This window comes from Dasypus novemcinctus, chromosome 1 (genome assembly GCF_030445035.2).
Source record: "Dasypus novemcinctus isolate mDasNov1 chromosome 1, mDasNov1.1.hap2, whole genome shotgun sequence".
Lineage (NCBI taxonomy): Eukaryota > Metazoa > Chordata > Mammalia > Cingulata > Dasypodidae > Dasypus > Dasypus novemcinctus.
Window position 1 is genome coordinate 1,224,626 of NC_080673.1, and position 7,965 is coordinate 1,232,590.

The 7,965-nt window shown below is 36.6% G+C and overlaps 1 pseudogene; it reads right to left on the reverse strand.

Moving 5' to 3' along the window:
* Window positions 1-2,453: 2,453 nt before the first annotated feature.
* On the reverse strand, window positions 2,454-4,817 carry LOC101436166 (E3 ubiquitin-protein ligase Mdm2 pseudogene; annotated as a pseudogene).
* Window positions 4,818-7,965: the final 3,148 nt, after the last annotated feature.

Sequence of the window (7,965 nt, forward strand, 5' to 3'; positions counted from 1 at the left end):
ATTAAACATTTATCTCTTTTTTTTGACCAATGATCACTTTTGCCTGAATGGAACACTATTTTAGGTCCATCTTTATCATCTAGATATTGGCAAACCCAGCAATCAGTTAAATTCATAATGCTAGAAACCCTATAAATAACTGGAGTTGAGATAGATCTAACCTTAGAGAAGTAGCAGTGATTAATAGCATTGCTTTTTAAATTTTTAAAATCACTTAATAAGCTGTTTCTTTGTAAATCAATCAATAATATTTTACACCATGCTTTAAAATTTAGGTAATCAAGACCACATTAATAATCCATAGGCATTTAGAGTGAGATTCCATTTGCTCAGAATTTTGCATTGTAAGCAGCATAATCACTGCATAGATATACTCTGAATGTATATTAAATTATCTCATTTATACTAACTCTTCTTAGAAAGGATATATTCTGTTTAGCTCTAGTTGGAGGTATCATAAATTAAAAATTAATTAAGCTTTACTGTATTTGAGAATAGCTTTGGCTTAATTACCAATACCTTCAGCCATTTGTTTTATATTTACATACGTATACATGGGTAAGTCATATGTGGATGTGTTTATTCTTTTCATGAAGTCTATCTATAACAATCTACTGCTAGTAACAGACACACTATGTTGCTGTTTAAAATTGTCCCTCAGTTCTATTCTAAACTCATAGTTCAGTTTATTTTATTGCCCTCAACCTGTCATAACCAGAAGCAAAACACTGGAACTTTAAATTAAAGCTCAACTCCACTTATCTAAAGGTTTGTTTATTCATACTCTTTTGCTGAAGGACTCATATGTATACATAAATCAATAAGTTAATCTGTGCAGTTTGACAGCAATATTAGAATCCCATGACCCTGTTATTCTTGAAGGAAGTGATGTATATTTTCTGGATAATTTAGAGAAATGTTGACCTTTCCAGCTATTTTTTTTTAAATGAACAGTTCTTCCTTTTAACTAATTTATGAATTAATCTTTCTGAATTCACTGGTTTCTGAAACTGGTCCTAAGCAAAGTTCTGATGTCTAGGCAAATAATAGAGACTGTGTAATCCTGTCTAAGAAGACACTTCAAAGTGAATTAAACTGTTTTTCACTTGAGAGAAACAAACAATTCCCACCAAACCCTGAAAATGTTTGTCACATTGGACCTCCCAGGACAACTCCACATTTTACTACAGAGCTTTAAAAAAGTTGTATTGGCTCTTCTGAAAGACTCTCAATGGACAACATCATCACCACCTATACCTGGAGAACAAGTGGTACATTTTTTACTTCAGTAGCAGAGAATATAACTACCAATTTCTATTTATCTGTAAAGAATATTTTTTAAAGATTTTTTTCTCTCCCCTTCCTGCCCCCCGCCCCCAGTCATTTGTTCTCTGTGTCCATTTGCTGTGTGTTCTTGTTTTTGTTGGCTTCTGTTGACAGCGGCATGGGAATCTGTGTCTCTTTTTGTTGCATCATCTTGCTGCATCAGCTCTCCATGTGTGTGGTGCCATCCCTGGGCAGGCTGCACGTTCTTTCATGCTGGGCAGCTCTCCTTACAGGGCATGCTCCTTGCACATGGGGCTCCACTACACAGGGGACACCCCTGTGTGGCACGGCACTCCTTGTGCACATCAGCACTGCATGTGGGCCAGCTCCACACAGGTCAAGGAGGTCTGGAGTTTGAACTGTGGACCTCCCATGTGGTAGACAGACACCCTAGCCACTGGGCCAAGTCTGCTTCCCTGTAAAGAATATTTTAAGAGACTCTGAAAGAGCAGAGTAAGGATGAGAAGATTTAAGAGTATATAAAATTTAAATAATAAATCTCTCTCACAGAATTTATCTCCTTAAAAGAAAGGTACTAAGTAACATACATGTGAATCCCCTACTTATATTTTGAAAAATCAGATATTTTTATTTAAGTGAAGGTGGAAATGAATTAAAATATGAAGGATAGAATTAAAAAACCAGCTATATAGCAATTCAAATTACATTAAAGCCCAAACATGAACTATAAACAGAAGTGAAATTTTCCTAAAATGAAGTGAATATTCACTAAACTCCATCCCCTCCCCAAGTAGGTAAATTATATGAAGGAGAAGAATTCTACATGAACTGAGATACTTTTAAGCTTCAATATGTATGAAAACATAAAAATAAATTTAATGTTGCCAAAATAACCAGCTATATAGCCAATTCAAATTACATTAAAAACCAAATATGAACTATAAAGAGAAGTGAAATTTTCCTAAAATGAAATGAATATTCACTAAACCATATCCCCTACCCAAGTAGGTAAATTATATTAAGGAGAAGATTTCTACGTGGACTGAGATACTTTTACACTTCAATATGTATAAAAACATAAAAATAAATTTAATGTTGCTAAAATAACTGAGTTTTTAGGGTTACATAGTTAGAAATATATAATTCTACTCTTACAAACAAGTCAACTAGGAGAAATAAGTTAGCATAATCATTTGAACTAGCTGCCTATATATTGGGCAGGACTTATTTTGTTTTTTTGTGTGTTTTTTTAGCTTTTTTGAACATGTGAAACAAGCCATAAGATGTCCTTTTTTGTCATGGATGATACAGTCAATTTTAGATCACAAGGTTCAGTGGCACAAAGATGGAAACTAGATTCCATGCATTTTTCTTTATCTTGTGTTTCATTCCTCTCAAACTCTCTGACAGCTTTAATTTTTTTTAATTTTTAAAGAAGCTTTAGATTATATAAATGTTTAATAAAAAATATAGGGGATTCCCATATTCCCCAACCCCTCACCCTAACCCTCCCACACTTTTCACATTAACATCTTTCATTAGTGTGGTAAATTTGCTACAATTGATAAACACATATTGATTGAAGCATTGTTATTAACAATGTACTATAGTTTCTATTATAGCTTACACTCTGCCTTACCCAATTTTATAGGTTATGACCAAATGTAATGGGCTATACCTGTCATTGCAATGTCATGCAGGAAATTCCAATGCCCCAAATGTCCCCATATTATATCTATTCTTCCCTCTCCCTCGCCTCAGAACCTCTGGTGGCCACTATCTTTACATCAATGATAAAAGTTCTTCCATTGCTAGAATAATATTAAGTCTATAATAGTATAATACTAAGTCTACTTTAGTCCATTGTTCACTCCCCAGTCTTGAGAATTTCAGGATGGTGGTCCCACTGCTTCTACTTGAGAGGGGGCTTAAATCCCAATGGGCAGATGGCTGACATCTTCTTGACTGGTATAAATGTTGCCACTAGAAGTTGATGGCTGAGAATAGCCCTCATTTTCTTGGGATTGGGAGGCTTGTGTGATTTTATTATTTTCCTCTATGTCATTTCTCTGAAATCAGGAACATTAAAGCCCTCTTCTACATGTGTTGAGTTTTCTAGTATGGCTTTCCCAGGTATTTTCCCTTTTTCATTTCCTTTATCTTCAGGAAGCCAATTCTCACATCTGTTGTAATGCATTTCCACAAGGGGAGGATACATTTCATTGCATGAAGTACATTTCCCACAGAGAGCTAAGGAAATTTCAGGATCTTCTTCAGATGAGTCTGTATCACTCTCCCCTGCTTGATAAACAGTAACTTGATAAACCTGATCATCTTCATATGAGAGTTCTTGTCCTTCTTCACTAATCTTCTGAATCAAGAGATTCAACTTCAAATTATACACTGAATTGATCTAAAACTGAATCCTGATTCAACCAATCACCAGAATGTTCACTTATACCAGTATCAAGATCCAGATTTGATAGTCTCCATTGATTCACTCCTACAGAATCTTTTACACCATATCTTCCTTATTATAGAGCAAGACTTTCATCAGAGGAAAGGAAAATGCTAGCAGATTTGTGGTGCTTTCTCTGTTGTCCACCAGCTAAGTCTTCTGAATTTTCTGTCTCACTAATTACTCTCCTTTTAGATGAAGGTCTAAAAATCAAATTTGACGATGAAGTTTTCTCCTCCTACACCTCTAGGACAGGGTCCCTTTGATGGCTGCCATCTTTTTTTTTAAGATTTATTTTATTTATTTCTCTCCCCTTCCCTCTCCCCTGCCCCAGTTGTTTGTTCTCTGTGTCCATTTGCTGTGTGTTCTTTATCTGCATCTGTTGTTGTCAGTGGCATGGGAATCTGTGTCTCTTTTTTGTTGCACCATCTTGTTGTGTCAGCTCTCTGTGCATGTGGCACCATTACTGGGCAGGCTGAACTTTCACACTGGTCGGCTCTCCTTATGGGGTGCTCTCCTTGTGCATGAGGCTCCCTTATGTGGGGGGCACCCCTGCGTGGGGCAGCACTCCTTGTGCACATCAGTGCTGCACATGGGCCAGCTCCACATGGGTCAAGGAGGCCCAGGGTTTGAACCACAGACCTCCCATGTGGTAGATGGACACCCTATCCACTGGACCAAGTCTACTTCCTGATGGTTGCAATCTTGAAGGTGACACCTGTTTTCACTTAGAGATGCACCTGAATCTGATGGTTCCTGCTGGTTAACTACTACCAAGTTTCTGTAGACATTTTCCTGTGTTCTTTCACAGAGGAGTTTGGTACTACAAACAACTCCCCTAGAAGATAATTTAAACAATATACAATATATTGTTGTTTCTCATCACTTGGTCATAATATAGTGGCCAAGATAAAATATAATGTCTTTCATTGTGTGTCTTTTTGTGCACCAACAGACTTTAGCAACTTCAGTAATGATTTTTTTGTTCTAACCAGGGTCTCTGGTTCTGAAACAGGAATCTGTGAGGTGCTCATAGCATATCAGTAGCTAGATAATTGTTGGTATTGCACATTTGCCATGCAGGGTTTTTTTGTGCCTACAGTTGGATCTTTTGAGGCTCCCCAGTTCTGTTCATGGGGCACATGGAAGCCTTCGTGTCAATTTCACACCACTATTGTATTCCAACACATTAGGTTGAGAGTAGGAGATCCCTTGAGGCAAAAGCATCAGAACCTGAGTCAGAGGTTCTGACCAGAAAAAGGCTCAGCTTCTTGCTCCATCCCCCTTCCAGTCACACAGGGCAACACAAGCCCCAAACAAAAGGAACAAAGGTTGCTAATAGCCATGCTCCCCCCTCTTCCCATCTGTCCTCTTGATAGTGGGAGGCCACTGGGGCTGGGAAGCTAAGTGTGGAGGCCTCCCCCAACCTCCTGACAGCCCATATGGATCAGAGCATTCTGCTTTGATGCCTTGAGAGACATGCTTGTTGTCTCTGCTAACTAAAAGGGAAGAAGATTAGAGCTCTTCTGTTTTACTTAAGCTCTTAGATGCTCTTATCTTTTTAAACAAAAGAAGCAGTATTTCAAAATGTACACACACATCTTGTCTATTCTCCTGTATGTAGCCAGAAATGAAGCAGTTGCTTACAGATAATAAAATGCTTCTCAGTTTTACTACTGTGTGGAAGATGTTTTACAAACTCTTTATAATTGACTATAACCAAATTGACTATCCACCTCATGTTTAAATAAACTTATTAAATTACAATTACCAACAAAGATATTTACTCTATTTATTTAAGAGAGTATATCTACAATTTTTTCTTTTAGCCTAATTTCACCAATGTGAACTTATAATTTTATTACTCTAAAGATTTCATACATATAATGTTAATTTAGTTTATAAATTAACTATGGGAGATTACACTCAAGTTAAATAAAATTGAAACCATTATAGTTTATGCAAGGAATGTTCTCTTTTTCTCTTACAGGAAGCTAAAAACTTCTTTTCTTTAAGTTATGAAAATGAATAATTTAAAAGCATACTGACTACCAGGTTTTAAAACACATTACACAATTACTTAATTTGTTTAATCATAATCCAGGAAAGATCTCTCATAGTTTTTATGGACTCTTCTTTTACTTACTGAAATTTGTTAATAGAGCCACTAATTACCTTTATTTTGTTGGAAAGAAATCTTCTGGAAGAAAATAAGGCTCACCAGATTGTGGAGAAGAAAATAATTTATTCTCAATCTTGCAAAAAGGGGCACAGAGCCAGATATGGCTGGTGCCTCAAACAAAGAAAAATGACACAATTTATACCCCTAAGCCTAGCACACAAGCTCTTCCTGGAAAATCTCTCTAAGATCAAGGATGCTGTGACTTGCTCACTGCATTGAAAAACATGCTAAGTGGAGCTATGATACCAGGATACTGTAAGTGAAACTTAAACACAATTGGCATTATGGCCTGCTCTCATGGAGAGATAACATGTAAAGTATTACAAACCTGAAACTTAAAACTATTAATTGTAACTCTAAATCCTTTGCATTAAGTAATAATACATTAATTAATATTAAGTGCTATACTCTTATCCTGTGCTAAATGTATGCCTAATAATTATAACATTATCTTTTCTGTTTTAGATCAAATGTGAAAGTATATTGGACATGTTAAATTCCTAGTGAATTCATTTTCTAAACAGTTAATAAACATGTCTGTAGAATGAGGTGGCAGTCTCAGCCAGGCTCAGTCAACTTAACTATATTCTGCTGTACTCTACTGTGTAGCAAAGGTGAGGCTTGCTTGCTGATGGTGAGTCACCTATTAAACAAGTCAAAATTTCTGGAAATTGTACAATTAAAGCCAAGCTATAAAAAAACCTTTATTCTGTAGTTCTGATCACTCCCACAGCTGAAAACTAAGAACATTTCCAACTTAGTGTTCTAATCCTGAATGAAGCCAGTTGCCCAAGGAGTGCCAGTTCACCAGGAGCATCTGACAGAGCAAATGAATGCCAAACATTAAACAGCTTGGAATGTGTCCTGATTCAGACAAAGCTAAATGTCTGTTGCAATATCTCTCTAAAGATAAATAACTTAAAAAAGAATATATATGCTGTTCCCACCAGCTTTTAAGAAGGAATGCCATCTTTATAGGCACCTAACCTTGTCTACCTCTGTAATCCAATGTCCTCTTTTAAAAATGGGTATTCCAAATTTTTTATTAAATTTATTTCTTTCAGAGTAAACATCTTATTAACCATATGAAAACTTCATCCAACTTCGTACAGAATGCCTGATGCATCTTCCTCCAGTTAAAATAAGAAATTTACACGTTGTTAGGAAATTACTACAGCCCATGGCCAGCAGGAAGCAGTTACAGAAAAGAAATCATCTCCCTCAGCACCCCTTTTAAATTAAAGGTGTAAACTCTTTAAGGGTAAAATGAAAGTAATAGATGGATCTGGAACCTGACTGGAAATCCACGTGAGTGCCAGTGGCAGCAGAATAACTGCAGGAGGCCCCTGCCCCAAGATTCTGCTGTCCAGAATGAAAAGTTCTAAACTTCTAAAAATAGCCCTGGATACTGCACTAAAGACTAATAAATAATCAGTCAAAACAACAAACAGCCATCCACCTCATAGCTCCAACAATAATTATGCCAAAGTTTAGCAAGTTAAACTTTGGCAAAGGGGGGAAATAATGTGGGCTATGGGTGGGAGGCTCTTTGTCTCTTCAGAGATAACCTAAGCTGTTTGACTTGTGGGTGTAGAATGGTAAGAGGCTGCAGCCCTGCCCTTAGTGACAATGGCAATGACTCCAGTCCCAGGAAACAGTTAAACAATGCAAGGTCTATAAACTTTAAGTATTTAGGGGAAATGCAAACCAAATATGTTATAAGTTTATCTAGAATGTCTGGAGTCCATGCTAAAAGCTTACCTAAGATGTGGAAGATATATATGCTAATTCAAGCCTATTGAGAACTGAAACAAAGGGACCATTTAGACTTCCGTCTCTGTATAAAAGACATTTTGAAAATCTTGTTCGGGGCTCAGGATTCAAACAAAAAACTCTCAAGTTCGGCTGGCCATCAATAAACCATTTTTCCTTCTCAAAATCATTCCTGAGTCCTGGCCTCTCTATATGCAAATAATTGAACCTCTCTCAAATTCTACAACAATGAAGCCCGAGTCAGGGGAAAGGAAGTGAAATAAAA